The 27,650-nt window shown below is 36.8% G+C and overlaps 1 long non-coding RNA gene across 1 annotated transcript; it reads left to right on the top strand.

Annotated features, from left to right (window-relative positions):
• The first annotated feature begins 9 nt into the window (after window positions 1-9).
• LOC128557731 (uncharacterized) lies at window positions 10-24,472 on the top strand. Its single transcript, XR_008371349.1, has 3 exons — window positions 10-88; window positions 16,381-16,555; window positions 24,339-24,472. It is a non-coding gene; the product is annotated as an uncharacterized LOC128557731 (long non-coding RNA).
• Window positions 24,473-27,650: the final 3,178 nt, after the last annotated feature.

Raw genomic sequence — 27,650 nt, 5'->3', positions numbered from 1 at the left:
CCGCCATCTGTCAAATTCAGCATCCGTGACTAAAACATTTACATTTGTTTAGCAACCTAGTCATAATTAGAGAGTGTCATTCAGAATGGTACCGTTTAAATAGAATTTTGAACCATTGTATTCCACATGATCACAAAATTTTATACACTTGTTAGCCGTATATAATGTAAAATCTTGACATGCATTCGTCACTAGAATGTTCGTACTTGTTTTTCTTTTTGTAGACAAAGATATCGAAACTATGTTCTGTTGTTGTTTTTATTGCAAGTTTCAGAGATAATTATTGAAGGGCATTATCCGGTAATAGTCCCCTCTATGGAATGAAGTATGTTATATCCACTGATCATACTTTTATTTTCTGTTGGTCACGACCATTGAGTTATGATGCCACCCCTTTTGTTTACAGTACCTTAATATCTGCACTTGGCTTTCATGAGAAACTATAAGTAAAAGGTCAAGGTAAATTTTGTTTACTGTCAATTTGTGAAACAATGAACATATGCACTATAGAGCTTTTGAGTGACCCTATTTAAGAATAGTTAAAACCAGTTAATTTTAAGATAAACTTTTTTATATCGAATTAGTCTAATTTCAGATATCATTGTTTTCATAAACATACTTTAAAAGTGTTAAAAAAATTAAAAACAGTCAGAATTAGCAATTTAGATGTAACAGGTCTATTTAAGTCAGTTTGTTTTTATGTTGAAGAATGCATCGGTCACATGACAACATTGCAGAGAGCAGTATACATTTGAAATTTTTATTTGGAACTCCTCTTCAGGTTGTGTTGCATGGTTTATTTGATGAGGTCAAAAGACAAAATTAATTAACCCTTACCCTGCTAAATTTCTAGAATGGACTGATCCATCATTCAATTTGGGCAATACCATTTTATCGAAGGGAGTTTATGAAATTTACTGACTGAATAGCGACAGTGCAGACCATGATCAGATGCACGGAGGGAGCTGATCTGGTCTGCACTGTCGAAGGCAGAATCATTGCGCCGCAGCTAAGGTTATATGTTAGTCCATAGCATTTGAATTGATGAACTTACAGAATAACAGATTTCTGGTTAGGTTTCATTTAGGGGTTCATTTCAGCTCTGAGATCCATAATATAAATATCTTTGAAGCATAAACTTTTAAGCTTAATCCTCCATTGTGAAAATGTAATCAGTTTCGAATGATATGCCTTTATCTTTTGTCTTATGGTTTAGGTTTGCACCACTAATTAAGTGAAAAACTTGTTGATGTTCCGGTATTTGATATCAATGTCCCAGAAATATAAGGGTCGTAACAGTTCATGATCTATCTACACATTTTCCGAAACTGCATTAAAAGGGCGGCCAAAACCTGAAGGTAAATCATACTTTTGTGAGCTTATTTATTGCACCAGAAATGACATTTTCTTAATAATACAAAATATCTGCTGAAGAAAAAGGTTCTTTATGCTACTGGCAACGTTTTAAGATTATATTATATGATTTTTAGATAAACTATTATGTAGTAAATAGGTTGTAAGGAGTAGATATGACCTATCGTTATTAATGACTAAAATAAAGGCAAAGTTATATATGAGGTTCATGCCTGAAAACCTGCAGACAAGTTGGTGAAATTTTCAGCAAATAGTCTTAAGTTTCAAATAATAAGCTTTTTTAAACATTTTTAAAATATTTGTAGTAGAGCAACTTAGGGGGGTCCTGGGGCATGCCCCCCCCCCCCCCCCCCCCCCCGATATTTTAGAAAACAATGGATCATTGAAAAAGGACAGGTTTTGTGACAAAATCAACCCAAATAACTTGCTAATTATAGTCCATGATTTATGACTTGTCATTTTACTTCATCTTGTGACTGACATCAGTATTTTACTTCATCTTGTGACTGACATCAGTAGTTCACTTGATCTTGTGACTGATATCAGTATTTTACTTGATCTTGTGAATAACATCAATATTTCACTTGATCTTGTGACTGACATCAGTAGTTCACTTGATCTTGCTACTGACATCAGTAGTTCACATGATCTTGTGGCTGACATCAGTAGTTCACTTGATCTTGCTACTGACATCAGTACTTCACTTGATCTTGTGGCTGACATCAGTAGTTCACATGATCTTGTGGCTGACATCAGTAGTTCACTTGATCTTGTGGTTGACATCAGTAGTTCACATTATCTTGTGGCTGACATCAGTAGTTCACTTGATCTGACATCAGCAGTTCACATGATCTTGTGGGTGACATCAGTAGTTCACATGATCTTGTGGCTGACATCAGTAGTTCACATTATCTTGTGGCTGACATCAGTAGTTCACATGATCTTGTGGCTGACATCAGTAGTTCACTTGATCTGACATCAGTAGTTTACCTGATCTTATGGCTGACAAAGTAGTTCACCTGATCTTGTGGCTGACATCAGTATTTCATATAATCTTGTGACCGACATCAGTATTTCACTTGATCATGTGACTGACATCAGTATTTCATTTGATGTTGTGACTGACATTAGTAGTTCACTTGATCCGACATTAGTATTTCACCTGATCTTGTAGCTGACATCAGTAGTTCACCTGATCTTGTGGCTGACATTAGAAGTTCACCTGATCTTGCGACTGACATCAGTATCTCACTTGATCTTTTGACTGACATCAGTATTTCACTTGATCTTTTGACTGACATCAGCAGTTCACTTGATCTTATGACTGACATCAGCAGTTCACTTGATCTTGTGCCTGACATCAGCAGTTCACTTGATATTGTGGCTTCACGTGATCTTTTGACTGACATCAGCAGTTCACTTGATCTTTTGACTGACATCAGTAGGTCATTGACATCAGTAGTTCACCTGATCTTTTGACAGACATCATTAGTTGGCTTGGTCTTGTGCCTGAAATCAGTATTTTACTTGATCTTACCACGTCTGCATTTTACATGGTTTTGCAACTGACTTCAGAATTTTACTTAATCTTGCGACTTACATCAGTAGTTCACTTACACTCAAGTACTTCAAAAATGACTGTATTTATGAAATATGAATAATAAATTAGGTACTAAAGAGGTAACTTTTCTATGTTAAATGATGTGTGACTAGCGCTCATAAAGCTCATATTCCAATCAGTTTTATTCGGATATATAGAGATTAGATTGTCGTCATGGGATAAAGATATGTTAAGATGTTATGCTGTTAAAAGATAAACAAATAGACCATTTTGTCCATCTATAAAAGTTTAAAGTGATTGTTAACATTGCAACATGCCGTAGGTTGAGGTAATTTAAAATGTTAACATGGTGGTGTTAAATGCGGAACCCTTCAACCACACCTTGGCCAGTTTAATTTCGGTAACTCTCCAATACCGTTACAGCTGGTTAGAATTAGATATTTTCACTCTATATTGTTTCAGTAATAGATTTTGAAAAGCACTTACTTTTCAGAAGAAGAAGAAAAGTCACTACTGACGTTAACTCATAGATATTTGTTTTAACCCTTACCCTGCTAAATTTCTAAAATGGACTGGTCCATCATTCAAATTGGGCAGTACCATTTATTATTCAAAGGGTTGTTCACCAAAAATTTTCTGACTGAAAAGGGAACAATGCAGACCATGATCAGACTGCACGGATGTGCACTGGTCGCATAATCATTTGCCGCCAGCAGGCTAAGAGTTAATAAAAGTCAGGAGATTTTGATCCAAATGTTGTTCTTGAGTTTGTGAATGACTTTAGCTTGTAATAACATTTGATTTTTTTTAAATGTGTGTTGTGAATTTTGTTTAACATGGATCATTAGCATGAGCTATACGTGCTGGAAGGTCCCCATATGACCTATAATTGTGCCGGTATGTTGTTAAATGTAACAAAATCATCATTAAAAACAAGAAGAAAGATGAGATTGAATTATTTCAGTAGGATTAGGAAACAAAACATTGCAGAACTTAAAAAGTTTAAAAAAATGTAAAGTACATTGTGACAAAGGGCACTTTACTGATTAGCTTAATGGAATAAGATTTAAATGTGGTTTGTTAAATTAGACATATCTAATCAAATAAACAGTGTGTCTGGTCATTAATGCAGTTGTCCATATTCATTGCCTTGCAAGAAAGAGGTGTTTTTGTAAAAATCTGAATTAGTAGAATCAGCAGAATTTGCATAGCTCAAAGAAAACAGTAAAATTAGCAGAATTTGCGTAGTACAAAGAAAAAAGGCAGAATTTGCGTAGAAAAAAAGAGAATAGAAGTCACTAATAGTGGAATCAGGAGAATTTGCATAGTACAAAGAAAAAAGTAAAATTAGCAAAATTTTCATAGTACAAAGAAAAAAAGTAAAATTAGCAGAGTTTGCATAGTACAAAGAAAAAAGTAAAATTAGTTTGCATAGAAGAGTGTAGACAGGGTAAGAATTCAACAATTTTTTGCACTTGCAAATTTTTGCGAGTACAAAAAATTTCAACTCTCAATTTTTCAACTTTAGTCGCAATTTTGTTCAACTGTTTTGGGCAGAAACAAGGCTTTGTCCTCGATAACACTACTGGTGAGTGTGTGTAGTACAAAACACGGTTTTCCATCAAATATGGTGCGCGCGCATACCCGTAATTACCATGTTGCATAATTAAAATCTGCAAACAGTCCACGCACTATGTAAAAACGTTACCAATTGGTGCGTACTGTGTGAAATGCGTATTTACAGCAGATCGAAACTGAAAGTTAGAGAAATTAAAACCGTCGAATTTCTAATTGAGATTTTGCACTCGCAAAATTTTGCGAGCTTGGGCAAAAGTCACTCGCATTTTTAGCTCGACTATTCATAGAATAGTGAGCTATTGCACTCGCCCATGCGTCGGCGTCCGCGTCGGCGTCGGCGTCCGCATCCGCGTCCCGATTTTGGTTAAGGTTTTGTATGTAAGCTGGTATCTCAGTAACCACTTGTGGGAATGGATTGAAACTTCACACACTTATTCACTGTGACAAACTGACTTACATTGCACAGGTTCCATAACTCTATTTTGCTTTTTTACAAAATTATGCCCCTTTTTCGACTTAGAAATTTTTGGTTAAGGTTTTGTATGTAAGCTGGTAACTCAGTAACCACTTGTGGGAATGGATTGAAACTTCACACACTTATTCACTGTGATGAACTGATCTACATTGCACAGGTTCCATAACTCTATTTTGCTTATTTACAAAATTATGCCCCTTTTTCGACTTAGAAATTTTTGGTTAAGGTTTTGTATGTAAGCTGGTATCTCAGTACTTACTAATGGGAATGGATTGAAACTTCACATACTTGTTCACTATCATGATCTGACATGCACTAAGCAAGTCCCATAAATCTACTCTCTTTTTTTAAAAATTATGCCCCTTTTTCGACTTAGCAGTTTTTGGTTAAATTTTTGTATGTAATCTGATATCTCAGTATCCACTAATTGGAATGGATTGAAACTTCACACACTTGTTCACTGTCATGATCTAACATGCACTGTGAAGGTCCCATAACTCTACTTGGCATTTTTACAAAATTATGCCCCTTTGACTTAGCAGTTTTTTGTTAAGTTTTTGTATGTAAGCTGGTATCTCAGTATCCACAAATTGGAAAGGATTGAAACTTCACACACTTGTTCACTGTCATGATATGACATGCAGTACAGAGGTTCAATACCTCTACTTTGCATTTTACAAAATTATGCCCCTTTTTCAACTTTTGTATTCATTCAATTGACAAGGCTGTTGAATAGTCGAGCGTTGCTGTCCTCCGACAGCTCTTGTTCAAAATGTACCCGCATTTTGCGTGTATGCGAGCTTAAATTCGAACCCTGATAGAAGTCGCTTAAAGTAGAATTAGCAGAATTTGGGAAGTAGATCTAGAAAAGAACTTGCTATAAGTAGAATTGGCAGGATTAGAAAAGTAGAGTTAGCAGTACTTGTTAAGTAGAAATAGAAAAGAAGTCAGTAAAAGTAGAATTAGCAGAAATTGCATAGTACACTGTGGAAAGAGAAAAGTAAAATTAGCAGAAATTGCATAGTACACTGTGGAAAGAGAAAAGTAGAATTAGCAGAAATTGCATAGTTACACTGTGGAAAGAGAAAAGTAGAATTTGCAGAAATTGCATAGTACACTTTGGAAAGAGAAAAGTAGAATTAGCAGAAATTGCATAGTACACTGTGGAAAGAGAAAAGTAGAATTAGCAGAAATTGCGTAGTACACTGTGGAAAGAGAAAAGTAGAATTAGCAGAAATTGCATAGTACACTGTGGAAAGAGAAAAGTGGAATGTGCAGAATCTGCTTGTTAGAAAAAGAATATAATCCCCCAATGGTGATATTATCAGTATTGGTATAGCAGAAAGTCCCCACAAGTAGAGTCTTCTGTTTATAACAGTGTTAAAATTTGTATTTGATTGAAAATTGTCTATAGATATTCCAAAAATACATATATATATTACTAAATGTCTATAACAAGAAGGAAAATAGATCTATGAAAGTTTAGGTAACATTTTTTCCATTAAATATGAAAATTTTACAAATAGCAAGCACGGTATATGTAATATTAAAGTAAAGTTTTATAGTTATTGTACCCCCCGACAACAAAGTTGTAAGGGGGGGTATACTGGTTTCAGGTTGTCTGTCTGTCTGTCCTCCGTCTGTCTGTCTGTCCGTCCGTAGACACAATCTTGTGCGCACCATCTCTCCTCATCCCCTTCACACAATTTAATGAAACTTCACACAAGTGATCAGTAACAACAGTAGTTGTGCATGGGGCATGTTAGGTTCTTTCAGAAAAAAAAATTGCAGAGTTATGGGACTTTGTTTTTTGTTACTATACTATATACATAGACACAATCTTGTGTGCACCATCTCTCCTCATCCCCTTGACACAATTTAATGAAACTTCACACAAGTGATCAGTAACAACAGTAGTTGTGCATGGGGCATGTTAGGTTCTTTCTGAAAAAAATTGCAGAGTTATGCGACTTTGTTTTTTGTTACTATACTATATACATAGACACAATCTTGTGCGCACCATCTCTCCTCATCCACTTCACACAATTTAATGAAACTTCACACAAGTGATCAGTAACAACAGTAGTTGTGCATGGGGCATGTTAGGTTCTTTCAGAAAAAAAAATTGCAGAGTTATGGGACTTTGTTTTTTGTTACTATACTATATACATAGACACAGTCTTGTGCGCACCATCTCTCCTCATCCACTTGACACAATTTAATGAAACTTCACACAAGTGATCAGTAACAACAGTAGTTGTGCATGGGGCATGTTAGGTTCTTTCTGAAAATTTTTTTGCAGAGTTACAGGACTTTGTTTTTTGTTACTAAACTATGTACATAGACACAATCTTCTGCGCACCATCTCTCCTCATCCCCTTGACACAATTTAATGAAACTTCACACAAGTGATCAGTAACAACAGTAGTTGTGCATGGGGCATGTTAGGTTCTTTCATCGACAAATATTGCAGAGTTATGGGACTTTGTTTCTTGTTAACATACTATGTACATACAGTCTGCATATGCAATCTTGTGCGGGCCTAATCTTCCGAACCCTTGCACACAATTTAATGAAACTTCACACAAGTGATCAGTACTGACCCTAGTTGTGCATGGTGCATGTTACGTTCTTTTAGATAAATATTCTGCATAGTTATGGGACTTTGTTTTTTGTTACTATACTGTATACATACAGTCTATATACATACAGTCCACATAATTATGCAATCTTGTGTGCGTCAAATTGCAATGCACTGTGTCAGTGCATGCGGGGGGTACATTCATCACCTTTAGTGATAGCTCTAGTTTTCATTCTCCTTTAATATTCACAGGAAATATTTTTACACGAAAACCAGACAGATCATATGTTACGGCCCTTCAATTACTCACAATTGCAAGAATAGACAGTGTCCCCTTAGTAACGCTCACCAAACAGGGTCCTCCAAATAAGTTTACTAGATATTTATTTTTGTCTTAGCCATGCTTATTTCTATAATATAAAGTTTGATAAGCAGCAAGTTTAAATTAGTATCTCCAGAGTTATGGCCCTTGAATTAGTCACAATTGTGAATATTGACAGTGTCCACTCAATAAGTAGAGTATTTAAAATTCATAATTAATCTACTGTGATAGTTGTACATTGTGAATGTTAGGCACTCTTGTTCTCGTTGTTTAAATATCAGTATTCCAAAATTCTGTATGGATATATAATTAACTTGACCATAATGTCATTTATTCATCAGTATTGCTATTTAAGTGATAATAGGTTACAGCAGACTAAAGTGCAAAAATCCTGGTTACACAAATGGTAGGCAAAAAGATATTGAAAAATTAGTGTGTGCAGGTTAGATGTCACATTTTAGGGTTTGGCACTTAATAGTAATTAAGTACAACAAAAAAACTGTCTTGTTACCCAATGTGAATGTAATTTGCAAAAAAATGGTCGACAATGAGCAATTTCGATTCGACTTTATCGTGTCATTTACAGATTTCTGGGTTGGGTAAATAAAACTACATTCTATCTATCGCTAGCAACTTGTGTGATGATCTAACTGTCTCACGCATTTTATTAGACGTCGGTTCCCGCTATTCCTATTTTGTTCATGTCAGTCGCTAATCATATGCAAATTATGGACATCTCAGAGGCCGGATGAACAATATCGCCGCTCCAGTAAATACTTGCATGCCTCGAGATTTAATTAGTACGCACATAATTGCTATGTGTCAGCGGCTTTTCATTAATCCTCTTGGGCAATTCGTTCTAAGATTCTGAAGAATAACAGGACGGAATTATATTTTAGGGACAAGAGCAGTATTGTAATGATTCTAATTGAACTGAGATTCCCGGTCTTCCATGTCTTGCATATCATTTCAGATACAACTTTTAAAGATATACGGAAACTTTTGTCATATAGCTATCATTTTGTGTGTGTGTGCATGTGGTTTTAGGTTTAGCATCTTTTGCAAGGACTTTTCAGTCATTTAATTTTTTGTTGTTTTTTTAATAGCTTTCTTTTTTAGCTTAACTGTTTGAAGAATAGATATAGCTTATTGCACTCTTCCATTTGTTGGCAGCATCGTCTGGTCAAGTTTTTCTTTGTATCTTGATTTAAACTTCATAAACTTATTTTCTCAATACTGTGATAATCAAAGGTTCAATATCCTGTTTTGTTTTTTATATGCGGAACGTATAATTGATTGTATGTCCGTCTGTCTTTTTGCATAATTAGTGTCTGATTTTTGTATATTTTCATTGTTGATCAACCCATGAATTCAAATTCCATGGAATGAGTAAAATTCCCATTAATCTTATCTTCAACCCCAAGAAATTGCCATTTTTGCCATAACCCTTATGAAAAACCTTCCCTATTGTCAGTGTGTGGTCAGTTTATGTCCAGTGTGTTTCCAGTCAATAATACTCTAAAATCCAGTTACTTGCCAGCCTATTTCCAGAGCTGACAATAAACTGATCCAGTGTGTTGCCACTTAATAACCATCATGTGTCCATGTGCTTGTCAGCTGATTTCCAGACCTGAAAACCAGCTGTAAAATTTAACTTCCAGTCTGCTGTCAGTTTATATACAGTTTGTTGTCAGTGATGTTTGTAATGACGTTTTAACAAAATTTCATTGATTTTTCATATAAAACTATTTGAAGGAGCTAAATTATATAGAGGTATCTGGAAATAAACACTGACAACAATCTGGCAACAAACTGGTATGCAATGTCAATCTGGCAATACACTGGATACACAACTGACAACAAGCGGCTTTTTGGACTTTCCAGTCTGTTGTCCTTGTATTGTCAGTGCACAGCCAGTCAACTGGAAATATTTTTCTGACAACACACTGGCATATTGCCAGTGTGTTGTCATTGTATTGTCAGTGTATAGTCAGACACAACATGCCAGGCTCTCTTACATGGACAAGCAAACATACATTTAGCAAACTGGAATCATTATTTAAAGTTTTAACTAAATTCCTTTATGCAGTACAAAGTTATGAGCACTTAATACATGAGTGTTTTTTTGTTTTGGGTTTTAACGCCGTTTTTCAACAGTATTTCAGTCATGTAACAGCGGGTATACATTAGTGTGGCAGATGGACTAGTTTTGTTTGTTTGTTTTGGGTTTAATGCTGTTTTTATGCCCCCGAAGGGAGGCATATAGTTTTTGAACCGTCTGTCTGTCGGTCTGTCAGTCTGTCGGTCTGTCCGCATTTTTCGTGTCCGGTCCATATCTTTGTCATCGATGGATGGATTTTCAAATAACTTGGCATGAATGTGTACCACAGTAAGACGACGTGTCGCGCGCAAGACCCAGGTCCGTAGCTCAAACGTCAAGGTCACACTTAGACATTAAAGGTTATTGCATTGATGGGCGTGTCCGGTCCATATCTTTGTCATCGATGGATGGATTTTCAAATAACTTGGCATGAATGTGTACCACAGTAAGACAACGTGTCGCGCAAGACCCAGGTCTGTACCTCAAAGGTCAAGGTCACACTTAGACATTAAGGGATAGTGCATTGATGGGTGTGTCCGGTCCATATCTTTGTCATCGATGGATGGATTTTCAAATAACTTGGCATGAATGTGTACCACAGTAAGACGACGTGTCGCGCGCAAGACCCAGGTCCGTATCTCCAAGGTCAAGGTCACACTTAGACAATAAGGGATAGTGCATTGATGGGCGTGTCCGGTCCATATCTTTGTCATCGATGGATGGATTTTCAAATAACTTGGCATGAATGTGTACCACAGTAAGACAACGTGTCATGCGCAAGACCCAGGTCCGTAGCTCAAAGGTCAAGGTCACACTTAGATGTTAAAGGTCTTTTTTCATGATAGTGCATTGATGGGGTGTCCGGTCCATATCTTTGTCATTCATGCATGGATTTTAAAATAACTACGCATAAATGTGTGACACAGTAAGACGACGTGTCGCGCGCAAGACCCAGCTCCGTAGGTCAAAGGTCCTAAACTCGAACATCGGCCATAACTATTCATTTAAAGTGCCATCGGGGGCATGTGTCATCCTATGGAGACAGCTCTTGTTCAACAGTATTTCAGTCATGTAACAGGGGGCAGTTAACCTAACCAGTGTTCCTGAATTCTGTACCAGTATAAACCTGTTCTCTGTAAGTAACTGCCAACTTCCCCACATGAATCAGAGGTGGATGACTAATGATTTCAGACACAATGTCATTTATCAAATAGTCACGGAGAACATATGCCTCGTCCTAAGATCGAACACACGACCCCATGATCCGTAGATCGACGCTCTACCTACTGAGCTAAAGATGGGCTAGTATCCCAATATATCGCTTACTACTCAGTGTTACTAATTTTTTTTATTTCCCCCTAGGAAAATTGTCTTTATTACCATTGTATTGTCATAGCATTGTCAGTGTATGGGAAGTTTGTTTCCAGTTTAGTGTCAGTATATATTTTTTTCTATTTGTCCTTATTAATGTTTAATATGAATTTTAATGTGACTTAAAACCTTCATTTGCTTGTGACTCAATTTTAATACAAATTCAGATTTGCAATATTTCAGTTATCAATAATATAATATTGAAACCAAAGGAAATTTGACAAAGATTATGGTAAATCTGCAAGTTTAATTTTACAGAGTAGCGAAAATACATGACTTTTAAAATTTCTGTATCTGTTTAGCAAAAATACTTGTTGCGGACAGAATCTGTGTTACAATGAAAACAAGTAACTGTATAATGATAAAAAAGTACCTTTACATGTGCCCATCAGTGCTGGAAAACTATTGAAAACTGAAAATAGTTTTGGAGGGAAAAATGCAACACTTGGCCATTTTGATAAGGTGTCTTGTAATATTTGTTTTGCTGTGAAAATTGCTAAGATGGGTATATTGCCAGTGTATTGCCATTGTGTAGCCAGTGTATTGTCAGAATCTGCTCTGAGTAATTTATATCCAATGTACTGTCAGACAGACAGCCAATCCATACAATATTGTCACTTATGTAATTTTTATCTCGATTATACAAAGAATAGAAGTTATTGGACATGCCCCTGTGTTTTTTTTTGTTTTTTGTTTGTTTTTTTGTTTTTTTTTTTTTACAAAATTACAGATTGAAACTAATTACACACTTGTTCAATGTCATGACCTGACATGTACTAAGCAGGTCCCATAACTATACTTTTTTCCAAAATTAAGCCCCTTTTCCCACATAGCATTTTTTGCTTAAGTTTTTGTATGCAAGCTGGTATCTCAGTACTCATTCAATTCGATTATAAAAATTATGTTTTTTTATTTCCAGTTTCTTGCCATTTTCCTGCCAGATTTCTTCCAGACACTGGAAACAAGCTGACAATATTGTCAGTGTGTTTACATGCTGATTGTTATGAGCCAGTTTATTGTCATATAGTTTGCAGATTATTCCCAGAAACTGGAAATAATATGGAAATAGTGTCCATATTATTTTCAGCTAAATTTTTTTTCTTGGAAGTTTGTTCCCATATAGGAGTCAGATTATTTCCAGTTACCTTTTTTTTTTGACAGACTGTTACCAGATCATTGACAGTTACCTTGCAGCTTAATGCCAGCTTGTTTCCATGTTTCATTTTCGTAAGGGAAGCATGAAATTTCATATTCACTATATTGAATGATTTTACAGCCACTGACCACTGTGCCTAACTGAAATACAGTAATTGTTTTTAACCTTTAGCCTGATGGCAGCAAGTGATTTTGCCTTTGCGACCAGTGCAAACCAAGATCAGCCTGCACATCTCTGCAGGCTGATCATGGTCTGCACTGTTTGCTATTCTGTCAGTAAATTTTCAGTGAACACCCCTTTGAATAATAAATGGTATTGCACACATTGAATAATGGACCAGTCCATTTTAGAAATTTAGCAGGGTAAATGTTAAAAACAATTATGTTAAATCCAAGAAACACATAATTCAATTACATCAACTTTTTTAACAGCATCTAAAAACAGCACTCTGGTTGCAATTATGTACCTGAACCTATGACCTGCAGCAACGAAAGGCAAGATAGATTAGACATTCAACACCTCAGAAAACACCTACAGTCTCAAGTTACCTTAGTCTGAAATTTCTAATTGTAACTGAAATTTTGTCTTTAAATGGATCTGTTCCAAGTCTTTTTTCACACAAACCACATTCCCCGATTACAAATTCACTTACACAGGTTTCAGAAACTTTCTTTAATTTACAAGTACAGAATGGCACTTCGAAACTTTCAGACATATTTGACATCTCTAATTTTAGACACACCACCACGACTGGTAAAGAAACATTTGACCTTTCAGAACACAACATTGAATCTACGTTTGTTTTATTGTGTGGTTTTTTTTTTGTTGTTTTTTTTTTTTTCGGAAAACCTATAACCCTACCATATAAATAACCCCATATAACAAGAGGTATGTTCAAATACTACTTGTCTTCTTTTAGATACCTTTCAGTTAAATAGCTTAAATCAGATTTTATCTTAGTCCCATGTAAATAGAAAATTTTTGTTTCTTTTACAGCGTTACCATCAGAAGCTGATGCAAAATTCTCATGTTTCTTATATATCATGTCTATTCAAAAATGTTCCTATCCAGCCTGTATAAACCACTGGAAAATAAGACATATTTCATCCTCATATTTCAAAAATTCTCTAAAAACCATGTAATTGTTTAAGTAGTATTAAGTATACCATGTGACCTTGACCTTTGGCCTACCACGCTGATTCTTATACTCTGCACATCGTCTCATCACCACCTACCTACATGCCAAGTTTGTGACCTTGACCTTAAACCTACAGACCAGGTTCATGTTCTCTGCACATTGTCTCATCAAAACCTACCTACATGTCAAGTTTGAAATCAGTACCATGAATGGTTAATAAGTTGTGCTCCAAACACAAAATATGATGGACAGGTTTGACCTTTGAGCTCAAGTTGTGACCTTGACCTTTGACCTACAGAGCCGGCTCAAGCACTATCAGCATACCTTTAATAGTTATCAAGTTATGCTCCAGATGAAAAATCAAGGAAAAATCCATTGGTCTAATGATTCAATCATTTAATTTCATTAGCACAAAATTTTGTGGTTTGGGCTAATAAAAGGACAATTTCATAGGGATATGACTTTGTGGATTCCCTCTAGGAACATTAATAGTTTGTTGGGATTAAATTTCATGGACAGGTTCAACCTAAAACTCCATGAAAGTTAGTCCCCCAGGAATATTAACAGATTGGCCCTGTGCATTTTTAGCTCACCTGTCACAAAGTGACAAGGTGAGCTTTTGTGATCGCGTGGCGTCCGTCGTCCGTCGTCCGTGCGTCCGTCCGTCCGTCCGTCAGTCCGTAAACTTTTGCTTGTGACCACTCTAGAGGTCACATTTTTCATGGGATCTTTATGAAAGTTGGTCAGAATGTTCATCTTGATGATATCTAGGTCAAGTTCGAAACTGGGTCACGTGCGGTCAAAAACTAGGTCAGTAGATCTAAAAATAGAAAAACCTTGTGACCTCTCTAGAGGCCATATTTTTCATGAGATCTTCATGAAAATTGGTCAGAATGTTCACCTTGATGATATCTAGGTCAAGTTCGAAACTGGGTCACGTGGGGTCAAAAACTAGGTCAGTAGGTCTAAAAATAGAAAAACCTTGTGACCTCTCTAGAGGCCATATTTCTCAATGGATCTTCATGAAAATTGGTCAGAATGTTCATCTTGATGATATCTAGGTCAAGTTCGAAACTGGGTCACGTGGGGTCAAAAACTAGGTCAGTAGATCTAAAAATAGAAAAACCTTGTGACCTCTCTAGAGGCTATTTTTTTCAAGAGATCTTCATGAATATTGGTCAGAATGTTCACCTTGATGATATCTAGGTCAAGTTCGAAACTGGGTCACGTGCGGTCAAAAACTAGGTCAGTAGGTCTAAAAATAGAAAAACCTTGTGACCTCTCTAGAGGCCATATTTCTCAATGGATCTTCATGAAAATTAGTCAGATTGTTCATCTTGATGATATCTAGATCAAGTTCGAAACTGGGTCACGTGGGGTCAAAAACTAGGTCAGTAGATCTAAAAATAGAAAAACATTGTGACCTCTCTAGAGGCCATATTTTTCAAGAGATCTTCATGAATATTGGTCAGAATGTTAACCTAGATGATATCTAGGTCAAGTTCGAAACTGGGTCACGTGGGGTCAAAAACTAGGTCAGTAGGTCTAAAAATAGAAAAACCTTGTGACCTCTCTAGAGGCCATATTTCTCAATGGATCTTCATAGAAATTGGTCAGAATGTTCACCTTGATGATCTCTAGCTCAAGTTTGAAACTGGGTCACGTGCGGTCAAAAACTGGGTCAGTAGGTCTGAAAATAGAAAAAAATTTGTGACCTCTCTAGAGGCCATATTTTTCGCGGGATCTTTATGAAAATTGGTCAGAATGTTCACCTTGATGATATCTAGGTCAGGTTCGAAACTGGGTCATGTGCGGTCAATAACTAGGTCAGTAGATCTAAAAATAGAAAAACCTTGTGACCTCTTTAGAGGCCATATTTTTCAAGAGATCTTCATGGAAATAGGTCAGAATGTTCACCTTGATGATATCTAGATCAAATTCGAAACTGGGTCACGTGCGGTCAAAAACTAGGTCAGTAGGTCTAAAAATAGAAAAACCTTGTGACCTTTCTAGAGGCCATATTTCTCAATGGATCTTCATGAAAATTAATGAGAATGTTCAGCTTGATGATATCTAGGTCAAGTTCGTAACTGGGTCATGTGCGGTCAAAAACTAGGTCAGTAGGTTGAAAAATAGAAAAACCTTGTGACCTCTCTAGAGGCCATATTTTTCACGAGATCTTCATGAAAATCGATGAGATTGTTCACCTTGATGATATCTAGGTCAAGTTTAAAAGTGGGTCACGTACCTTCAAAAACTAGGTCATTAGGTCAAATAATAGAAAAACCTTGTGACCTCTCTAGAGGTCATATTTTCAATGGAGTTCATGAAAATTGGTCAGAATTTTTTATCTTGATGATATCTAGGTCACATATGCTCAAAACCTAGGTCACTATGACAAATAATAGAAATAACGACTTCATACTCAGTTCAACACTGGGTCATGTGGGGATAGGTGAGCGATTCAGGACCATCATGGTCCTCTTGTTACAGGAATAACTGGCCCTTCTCAACTTCTGCAAGATTGATGGACCCCTGTTCGAAGCTGTGGCCATGCCTTTTTGATGTAATCCAATGTAATCAAATATTTTTTTGCTTCTATACACAGGCTTGATTAGACCATAAGAAGTCTGCCCTGAAAAGTAGTTTTCAACTTTTTAAAGATTTTGACATTAATAGTAGAGGCTGCTGTTGGTAAGATCATTTTGTATCTCTTATTTCAGAGATGGTGTCATACAGAAGTCGAAGATCACTCAGTACATATGTATCGGGAACAGACAAAATTCCCAGCCTGTGGATATGGGTCAGGAAGAAGAAAAATAAACTGTATAAAAACCCAAGTTTGGACTGTGGCCATGCCATTATCCCTGGAGAGAATTCCGTCTTGTCTGTAAAATGGTACACTTATTTCTAGACCTAATCATTTTTCATCTTTTTTGTATTGCATAATTATCTTATTCTTATGACCCGTAGTCCTTATGTTTATTATCTTACTGTTAGACATGTTAACCTTTAGCCTGCTAGCGGCAAATGAAAATGCCTTTGCGACCAGTGCAGACCAAGATCAGCCTGCACATCCGTGCAGTCTGATCATGGTCTGCACTGTTCGCTATTGAGTCAGTAAATATTCAGTGAAAATCCCTCTGAATAGTAAGTGGTATTGCCCAAACTTAATGGCGGACCAGTCCATTTTAGAAATTTAGCAGGGTAAAAGTTAAGATCAATCATCATCAGATTTAGTCATAAGGTGTTTCATTGCAGTCAGCATCTGGACATTATTCATAATGTTGCATCTAGGTCACTGCAGGCATGAATCAGTGAAAACTTATGAAGGTATGTTCCAAGCAAACTTCAAACTTGATAGAATGAACATATTTGAGCTTCTTTTAAGTTATTGTCTTTGGATAAGCAGTGTCAGTAGATTCCTTGCCAGTCACCAGTGTTGGTTCGAAACCTGGCTTGGGGTGTAGAGTTCTTTCATGGGAGGATTTGTTAGTTTGATTTTGTTTGTTAGCTCACCTGTCACATAGTGACAAGGTGAGCTTTTGTGATCACGCAGCGTCAATGCGTGCGTCCGTCCGTCAACTTTTCCTTGTGACATCTCTAGAGGTCACATTTTTTGTGGGATCTTTATGAAAGTTGGTCACAATGTTCATCTTGATGATATCTAGTTCAAGTTCGAAACTGGGTCACGTGCCGTCAAAAACTAGGTCAGTAGGTATAAAATAGAAAAACCTTGTGACCTCTCTAGAGGCCATATATTTCACAAGATCTTCATGAAAATTGGTCAGAATGTTCATCTTGATGATATCTAAGTCAAGTTCGAAACTGGGTCACGTGCCATCAGAAACTAGGTCAGTAGGTCTAAAAATAGAAAAACCTTGTGACCTCTCTAGAGGCCATATATTTCACAAGATCTTCATGAAAATTGGTCAGAACGCTCAACTTATTGATATCTAGGACAAGTTCGAAACTGGGTCACATGCCATCAAAAACTAGGTCAGTAGGTCAAATAATAGAAAAACCTTGTGACCTCTCTAAAGGCCATATTTTTCATGGGATCTGTATGAAAGTTGGTCTGAATGTTCATCTTGATGATATCTAGGTCAAGTTCGAAACTGGGTCACGTGCCCTTAAAAACTAGGTCAGTAGCTCTAAAAATAGAAAAACCTTGTGACCTCTCTAGAGGCCATATATTTAATGAGATCTTCATGAAAATTGGTCAGAATGTTCACCTTGATGATATCTAGGTCAAGTTCGAAAGTGGGTCACGTGCCTTCAAAAACTAGGTCAGTAGGTCAAATAATAGAAAAACCTTGGGACCTCTCTAGAGGCTATATTTTTCATGGGATCTGTATGAAAGTTGGTCTGAATGTTCATCTTGATGATATCTAGGTCAAGTTCGAAAGTGGGTCACGTGCCATCAAAATCTAGGTCAGTAGGTCTAAAAATAGAAAAACCTTGTGACCTCTCTAGAGGCCATATTTGTGAATGGATCTTCATGAAAATTGGTCAGAGTGTTCATCTTGATGATATCTAGGTCAAGTTCGAAAGTGAGTCACGTGCCTTCAAAAAGTAGGTCAGTAGGTCAAATAATGAAAAAACGTTGTGACCTCTCTAGAGGCCATATCTTTCATGGGATCTGTATGAAAGTTGGTCTGAATGTTTATCAACTGGGTCATGTTGGAAAGAGGTGAGCAATTCAGGACCATCATGGTCCTCTTGTTTTTGTTTGATTTGGGTTTTAACGCCGTTTTTCAACAGTATTTCAGTCATGTAACGGCGGGTAGTTAACCTTCCTGGATTCTGTACCAGTACAAACCTGTTCTCCGCAAGTAACTGCCATCTTCCCCACATGAATAAGAGGTGGAGGACTAATGATATCAGACACAATGTTGTTTATCAAATAGTCACAGAGAAGATACGCCCCGCCCGAGGATCGAACTCGCGACCCTGAGATCTGTAGACCAGCGCTCTTACCTATTGAGCTAAGCGGGCGGGCTTCATGGGAGGAAGCCAGCCAACTTGCCTACAGATAGTTTGTGGTTCTACTTGCTAAGAATAAAGATCTGATCAAAGGAAAACATTTTCATATTAAACCATCCTCTATTTTGAAATAGTCTTTAATCAAACTTCGCCAGAATATAACTGGCTGGCAAAAAAAACTACAAATGATTTGAAGGTTGGTCATGTTGGGCTCATTAACTGATCTCAAAATCAATAGGGGACATCTGCTGGTCATGACCAGCCTCCCTATCAGCTTTCTTGATCCTAGGCCCAAGCATTCTTGAGTTATCGTCTGGAAACCGTAGACCTGTTCTGGGTCAATGTGACCTTGACCTTTGACCTACTGACCTCAAAATCAATTGGAGTCACTTGCGAGGAAATAAAAAAACAAGTACAGAGATATAACTGATGATTTATTTTCAGTAAAGTGAACGTTTAGGAGTTTCAAATTCCTTTAGAAACGATGTCATTCAATTTTAATATAATCATTAGTCATGTCTGTAATTTACTGAATGCCAGTATTCTTTGTAAAAATTCTTTTAGTTAAAAAAATCATGGTATAGAGGATTTTGTTGCTTTTTGGAATTTTTTAGCTCACCTGTCACAAAGTGACAAGGTGAGCTTTTGTGATCGCGCGGCGTCCATCGTCCGTCCGTCCGTCCGTCCGTAAACTTTTGCTTGTGACCACTCTAGAGGTCACATTTTTCATGGGATCTTTATGAAAGTTGGTCAGAATGTTCATCTTGATTATATCTAGGTCAAGTTCGAAACTGGGTCACATGCCTTCAAAAACTAGGTCAGTAGGTCTAAAAATAGAAAAACCTTGTGACCTCTCTAGAGGCCATATATTTCACAAGATCTTCATGAAAATTGGTCAGAACGTTCAACTCGATGATATCTAGGACAAGTTCGAAACTGGGTCACGTGCCATCAAAAAGTAGGTCAGTAGGTCAAATAATAGAAAAACATCATGACCTCTCTAAAGGCCATATTTTTCATGGGATCTGTATGAAAGTTGGTCTGAATGTTAATCTTGATGATATCTAGGTCAGGTTCGAAACTGGGTCACGTGTGGTCAAAAACTAGGTCAGTAGGTCTAAAAATAGAAAAACCTTGTGACCTCTCTAGAGGCCATATATTTCATGAGATATTCATCAAAATTGGTCAGAATGTTCACCTTGATAATATCTAGGTCTGTTTCCAAAGTGGGTCACGTGCCTTCAAAAACTAGGTCAGTAGGTCAAATAATAGAAAAACCTTATGACCTCTCTAGAGGCCATATTTTTCATGGGATCTGTATGAAAGTTGGTCTGAATGTTCATCTTGATGATATCTAGGTCAAGTTCGAAACAGGGTCATGTGCGGTCAAAAACTAGGTCAGTAGGTCTAAAAATTGAAAAACCTTGTGACCTCTCTAGAGGCCATACTTGTGAATGGATCTTCATAAAAATTGGTCAGAATGTTCATCTTGATGATATCTAGGCCAAGTTTGAAAGTGGGTCACGTGCCATCAAAAAGTAGGTCAGTAGGTCAAATAATGAAAAAACGCTGTGACCTCTCTAGAGGCCATATTTTTCATGGGATCTCTATGAAATTTGGTCTGAATGTTTATCTTGATGATATATAGGTCAAGTTTGAAACTGGGTCAACTGCGATCAAAAACTAGGTCAGTAGGTCTTGAAATATAAAAACCTTGTGACCTCTCTAGAGGCCATACCCTTGAATGGATCTTCATGAAAATTGGTCAGAATGTTCAACTTGATGATATCTAGGTCAAGTTTGAAACTGGTGCATTAAAAAACTAGGTCAGTAGGTCAAATAATAAAAAAACCTTGCGACCTCTCTAGAGGCCATACTTTTCTTGGGATCTGTATGAAAGTTGGTCTGAATGTTCATCTTGATGATATCTAGGTCAAGTTTGAAACTGGGTCAACTGCGGTCAAAAACTAGGTCAGTAGGTCTAAAGTTAGAAAAATCTTTTGACCTCTCTAGAGGCCATATTTTTCATGGGATCTGTATGAAATTTGGTCTGAATGTTTATCTTGATGATATATAGGTCATGTTTGAAACTCGATCTTCATGAAAATTGATCTGAATGTTCACCTTGATGATATCTAGGTCAGTTTCGAAACTGGGTCACGTGCGGTCAAAAACTAGGCCAGTAGATATAAAAATAGAAAAACCTTGTGACCTCTCTAAGAGGCCATATTTTTCATGAGATCTTCATGAAAATTAGTGACAATGTTCACCTTGATGATATCTAGGTAAAATTCAGAACAGGGTCACGTACCTTTGAAAACTAGGTCAATAGGTCAAATAATAGAAAAACCTTGTGACCTCTCTAGAGACCATATTTTTCAATGGATCTTCATGAAAATTGGTAAGAATTTTTATCTTGATAATATCTAGGTCAAGTTCAAAACTGGGTCACATGAGCTCAAAAACTAGGTCACTATGTCAAATAATAGAAAAAACGACGTCATACTCAAAACTGGGTCATGTGGGAAGAGGTGAGCGTTTCAGGACCATCATGGTCCTCTTGTTCATTAAAAGAACTTGTTTATAATGATAGAAAAAAGGAATTTGAACTTAATTTTGTAACACAGATTGCCTTTTTAGGTTTTGGAAAACTACTAATCTTTTTTATTGTCGAGCCCCCTTGCGGTGAGCTCGATATAGTCACCACTTTTGGTGGTTCGGTGTATGTGCGTCCGTTCGATTTTGGTCGGATCATAACTTTGACATGCATTGATCTATCTTGTTCATATTTGGCAAGAATGTTAACTCAGTGAGAAGGCATGTCATGAGTAAACCCCATGTTCCTATCTCAAAGGTCAAGGTCACAGTTTGAGGTCAAAGGTCAAATTGAAGTTTGTCTGAAGCATTTCTTCTTCATGCATGGTGGGATTTTGATGTAACTTGGCATGAATATTCACCATTATGAGACCGAGTGTCATGCGCAAGAACCAGGTCCCTAGGTCTAAGGTCAAGGTCACATTTGACAGCTTGCTGGTTCGACATTCTGCCCGTGGGCATACTTGTTCTTTAACTTATTCCTAACTAGGTAGGAAAGACATTCAGACAAAAAAAAAAAAAGCTGAAGAAAGAAAATCTCTTATAAATTAATGGATATATTAAGTATAAGGCTTTATTTATGAATTGTTCTGTTGCACAAAAAGTTGAGAGAGAGACTGAATCTTATAAAGCAAAAAAAAAAAAGAAGAATGTACATGCTGTAAAATCACATAATTTTTTTTGTGTTTTTTGCTAAAATTACTACATTTGAACCTGCTTTAGCCATCACCTATATTAAGAGGCCACTTGCCATAACCAGTCAGTCAGCTAGCTTCCCAAATTGACTTGTCTTAAGGAGCCATCTTCCATAAGTAGCCAAATTGTTTCTCCCTTGGCTGGCTGCTTAATACAGGGTTTAATGTATTTTACTTGGATTATAGAGCTGAAAGATAAAATCTAGGAATTTTAAATTTAATTTCAAGGATGGGGCAAAAACACAAGGTGCACAAAAATTAGTTCCCCACAAGTATCAATTATTGTTTCAGAATCCTGGGAAGAAGGTAGAGGGAATATTGTCTGCTGTAGTTGTATGGAAGTTTTAAGGTAATAATTATTGTCCATTTCCAGATTACTTGCTTGGCTGCGAGCATGTCCTGTTAGCTCAGTAGATCAAATGACTCCCAATCTAGAAGTTGAAAGTTGGAATCTCCGGCAAAACAAAGGTTCTCCGTGATGATTGACTGAAGACACTTGGTTAAAGGTCATTTCTTCACCAATTTTGATTGACCAGGGGCACTTGTTACTTACTTGTTGAGGACAAGGATCGAGCCAGAAAAAAACTTTTTAAGCTAACTGAAAAAGTGGATAATCATGGATTTTTTGCATAACAGGGTTTGCACAGAACTTCAAATTAGTCCATGGCTTTGATGCTTGTCCTTGAAAACTCCATGAAAATGTCTAACATCCGAAACAACCTGAAAAAGTACTTGAATTTTGAAAAAAAAGAATGTTTGAATTTCACCTGAAACTTCTTGAAAAATGTTCTGTCAAGAACTTATTGTGTGGAAAGAATAAGTTTTAAAAATATATATATAAAACAGTGGAAGAATAATGATACTTGGTCACTTATTGATTTGGTATGGACCAGTAGCAGTCATACTTTGTCACAGTTACACAGAGCACAATTTCTACCTAACCCTTTAGAAAGTGAAAACAATGTTCTTGAAAAAAAGTCCTTGAAAAGTACTTGAATATTTCCTTTGATGTGAAGACACAAGATGTCGACCTGTATTCCCAAAACTGACCATTTACTTTCAACATGCTATGAGCTTTACTTCACAGAAAAAAAAACACCAGTCACACTTGATCTCCATAGAGCTGAAAAAGCAAAAATGAGCCGCACCATGAGAAAACCAACATAGTGCATTTGCGACCAGCATGGATGCAGACCAGCCTGTGCATCTGTGCAGTCTGGTCAGGATCCCTGCTGTTCACTAACAGCTTCTCTAATTGCAATAGGCTTTGAAAGCAAACAGCATGGATCCTGACCAGACTGCGCGGATGCGCAGGCTGGTCTGGATCCATGCTGGTCGCAAACCCACTATATTGGTTTTCTCATGGCACAGCTCATAATTGTTACTAGGTGGTACACCAATAAGAATGATAGCCAGTTTAGAAGAATGGATGATGTAGGAGACCCAGGCTAGTTCTGCTTCCCGGGGTATCTTGGCATCCAGTTTATTTTATGAGAAAAAATGGGAGATAACTTGCTAGAAAATTTGAAAAGCTTCAAGAGTTATCTCCTACAAACAGTTATATTTATTGGATGGACTGTAAGCCCAACAGCTTGGCTGCAGATCACCACAGAGATACTCATTAGATTCCATCCCTTACATGTGTAAGAAAGGAAATACTGTCTTTAACAGAAATGCCATTCATTTAGTCTTAAATCCTTACTCATCAATCATTTGACAGACCATGGTTCACCTAGTTCTGAAGTTTATATTATCTTTTCCTCCCAGAAAACATGTCAAGATTAAAATTGAGATAACCAAAAAATTAATTGGAGTTGGCAAATTCATGCCAAAGATATTTAGCTTTTAACTGGAAATCTAGCAGTATCAATATCTTAAAGGGAGATAATTAGATTTCTTGTTGATATAACTGGATGGAAACACTAGCTGATAAGCCAATCAAATTGTTGCCTTGAAGTCATCATAAAATTGTAATTGAAAATTAAACTTAAGACATCTGTTTGAAATGTGGTAAATGAATGAAGTTAAATGAAAATAAATGGTTATGGTTACTGTGTCTAGTTTGTTACGCTTTTGTTGTTGTTGTTTTAAAACTTGAAAATGATTTTAAGACAGACAACCATGTGTTATAAAGACTACTACAAAAGCCAGAAATGCTGGAAAGTCACCATAATAGTGTGTTGTTGTGACTTCAAATGCACCAAACATTTGTTCTTCACCTTTACATGCTGAGAAGTTGTCAGTTAAAATTATAAGATAATATAAGATAATATTGAATAAGTTTTACTGATCCTCAACATCACCTTTAAACAAGTAATATTCAAAAACATTCTTAACTGTTCCGTACATACCAATGGTAACAGCTTGTTTTTCAGTTTAATTTTTTTTGTTTTGATGTATTTTAGATTATAATGGAAGCTCATTGCATCACCCTTGTATGCTACTGGAACAACTCGTCTGTTTAGCTGACGAGGATGTCCCATCAGAGTTTGAACCCAGTACACAAAAGGTCCGTCCACTGCAGCGGCGACATGAACAACTTAGGTAAGGTACTTGAAACAATAAAATACAGTTGAAACTCCGTATCTGGAAATTGCTTACCTCGAAATTGCAGCTATCTCAAGGACATTTTCAAGTCACAAAATATCATTTGAGCTGTGCCATGAGAAAACCAACATAGTGGCTTTGCGATCAGCATGGATCCAGACCAGCCTGCGCATCCGCACAGTCTGGTCAGGATCCATGCTGTTTGCTAACGGTTTCTCTAATTGCAATAGGCTTTGAAAGCGAACAGCATGAATCCTGACCAGACAGCAGGCTGGTCTGGATCCATGCTGGTCACAAATGCACTATGTTGGTTTTCTCATGGTGCGGCTCATTTTAAGTCAAATTTCGGTTATCTCAAAGTAAAACACTGGATCTCTTGGAATTCCAGATACCAAGTTTCAGCTATATTTAATGTGGTTCATTCACAGTGAATTCATATTTTTTTAAGGTGGAAAAAAGCTCAAGTTGTACTTTGCATGAATTCTGTAATGCGTAATATTACTGAATTTTTTTTAAGTTGTTTGTTTTTTTCGTCTGGAATATTAGCTACAAAATGACATGGCCTTTGCGACAGTCATTAAAAATAAATTCTGATAAATTAGTTTAATTTCAGAGTTACCTAAGAATATACTTTTGTTAATAGAAAACTTGCTAGTTCTGCTCTTTGTCTACCAATTTTGTTTATTTTACCTACTGCTATGAAGTATTGGTGTGTCTACAATACTAATGCTGATGCTATATTTGGTCTGTTGTGCAAATTACACTATAAGAGCTTGACGTTTCTTTTTCATAGAACATATTCTATTCAATTTGTTTTTCAGTTTTAACTCAAATTCATAGATATATCTAAAGGTACTCATTCTGTATTATATAATATATATACAAGTAGATATACATATATAGCAAAGACTCAGGGTGTCGCGTAGTTGAGTGGTCCGTCGTTCATCATCCTGCATCAACAATTTTCAAACTTCTCTGAAACAATCGGTCAGAATCCCAGTAGCATCCTTTTATGGATCTCTCAAGTTATTCAAATGGTTTTGCTTAATTGCATTTAGGGGCCTACAGAGCTAAAAAATATATATTATGCTTATTAACCACTTGATGTATCTTCAAAAAACCTTGTCTTCGGCATCCTTTGATGGACCTTACCCCAGTTTTTTCAAATAGTTTTGCATAAATGAAATAAGAGGTTGCAACACCCTAAAATAGAATAAAAATCGTTGAAACAATTTCTTCTGATGAACCTCTTGATAGCATTTCATCAGACTTTGTCTGAAACATTGTCAAAAGGTCAAGGTTCTCTTCAGCTGAGCAACTTGGGCCCATTTGTACTGCATGTTTTTAGCTCATCTGTCACAAAGTGACAAGGTGAGCTATTGTGACCGCTTGATGTCCGTCGTGCGTAGTGTATCGTGCGTCGTCCGTTGTTCGTCAACAATTTCTAAAAAAATCTTCTTCTTGAAAACCACTGGGCAGAATTACACCAAACTTCACAGGAATGATCCTTGGATGGCCCCCTTTCAAAATTGTTGAAAGAATTGAATTCCATGCAGAACTCTGGTTGCCATGGCAACCAAAAGGAAAAACTTTAAAAATCTTCTTGTCCAAAACCACAGGGCCTAGGGCTTTGATATCTGGTGTGTTGCATCATGTAGTGGTCCTCTACCAAAATTATTCAAATCATCTCCCTAGGGCCAAATATGGCCCCGCCCCGGGGGTCACATGGTTTATATAGACTTATTAGCTCACCTGTGAGCTCCCAAAGTGCTCGGGGTGAACTATTGTGATCGCTCACCGTCCAGCGTCCAGCCGTCCACACTTTCCTTTAAACAACATCTCCTCCTAAAACGCTAGGCAAATTTCATCCAAACTTCACAGGAATGTTTCTTGGGTGAAGCTGTATAAAAATTGTTCAAAGAATTGAATTCCGTGCATAACTCTGGTTGCCATGGCAACCAAAAGGAAAAACTTTAAAAATCTTCTTCTCAAAAACCAGAAGCCCTAGAGCTTAGATATTTGGTGTGAAGCATTGCCTAGTGGACCTCTACCAAGTTTGTTCAAATCATGACCCCGCCCCAGGGGTCACTTGATTTTACATAGGAAAATCTTTAAAAAATCTTCTTCTCAAAAACCAGAAGCCCTAGAGCTTAGATATTTGACATGTAGCATTGCCTAGTGGACCTCTACTAAAGTTGTTCAAATCATGACCCCGGGGTCAAAATTGACCCTGCCCCAGGGGTCACCTGATTTTACATAGATTTCTATAGGAAAATCTTCAAAAAAATTTAAAAAATAAACCAAAAGGCCTTGAGCTTAGATATTTGACATGTAGCATTGCCTAGTGGACCTCTACAAAAAATTTCAAATCATGACCCCGGGGTCAAAATTGACCCCGCCCCAGGGGTCACTTGATTTTACATAGGAAAATCTTAAAAAATCTTCTTCTCAAAAAAACAGAAGCCCTAGAGCTTAGACATTTGACATGTATAATTGCCTAGTGGACCTCTACTAAAGTTGTTCAAATCGTGACCCGGGGTCAAAATTGACCCTGCCCCAGGGGTCACCTGATTTTACAGAGATTTCTATAGGAAAATCTTCAAAAAAATTTTAAAAATAAACCAAAAGGCCTTGAGCTTAGATATTTGACTTGTAGCATTGCCTAGTGGACCTCTACAAAAAATTTTCAAATCATGACCCCGGTGTCGAAATTGACCCCACCCCAGGGGTCACTTGATTTTATATAAGAAAATCTTCAAAAAAATTTCTAAAAATAAACCAGAAGGCCTAGATCTTAGATATTTGACTTGTAGCATTGCCTAGTGGACCTTTACGAAATTTGTTCAAATCATGACCCCCGGGGTCAAAATTGACCCCGCCCTAGGGGTCACTTGATTTTATATAGGAAAATCTTCAAAAATTTTCTAAAAATAAACCAGAAGGCCTAGGTCTTAGATATTTGACATATAGCATTGCCTAGTAGACTTCTACAAAATTTGTTCAAATCATGAACCCCGGGGTCAAATTGACCCCGCCCCATTGGGTTACTTGATTGTACCTAGAAAAATCTTCGAAATTTTCTAAAAATAAACCAGAAAGCCTAGAGCTTAGATATTTGACATGTAGCATTGCCTAGTGGACCTCTACAAATTTGTTCAAATCATGACCCC

Source organism: Mercenaria mercenaria, chromosome 6, assembly GCF_021730395.1.
Source record: "Mercenaria mercenaria strain notata chromosome 6, MADL_Memer_1, whole genome shotgun sequence".
NCBI lineage: Eukaryota > Metazoa > Mollusca > Bivalvia > Venerida > Veneridae > Mercenaria > Mercenaria mercenaria.
Note: the sequence above shows the minus strand (reverse complement) of the source record. Positions and strands in the feature narration are given on the sequence as shown.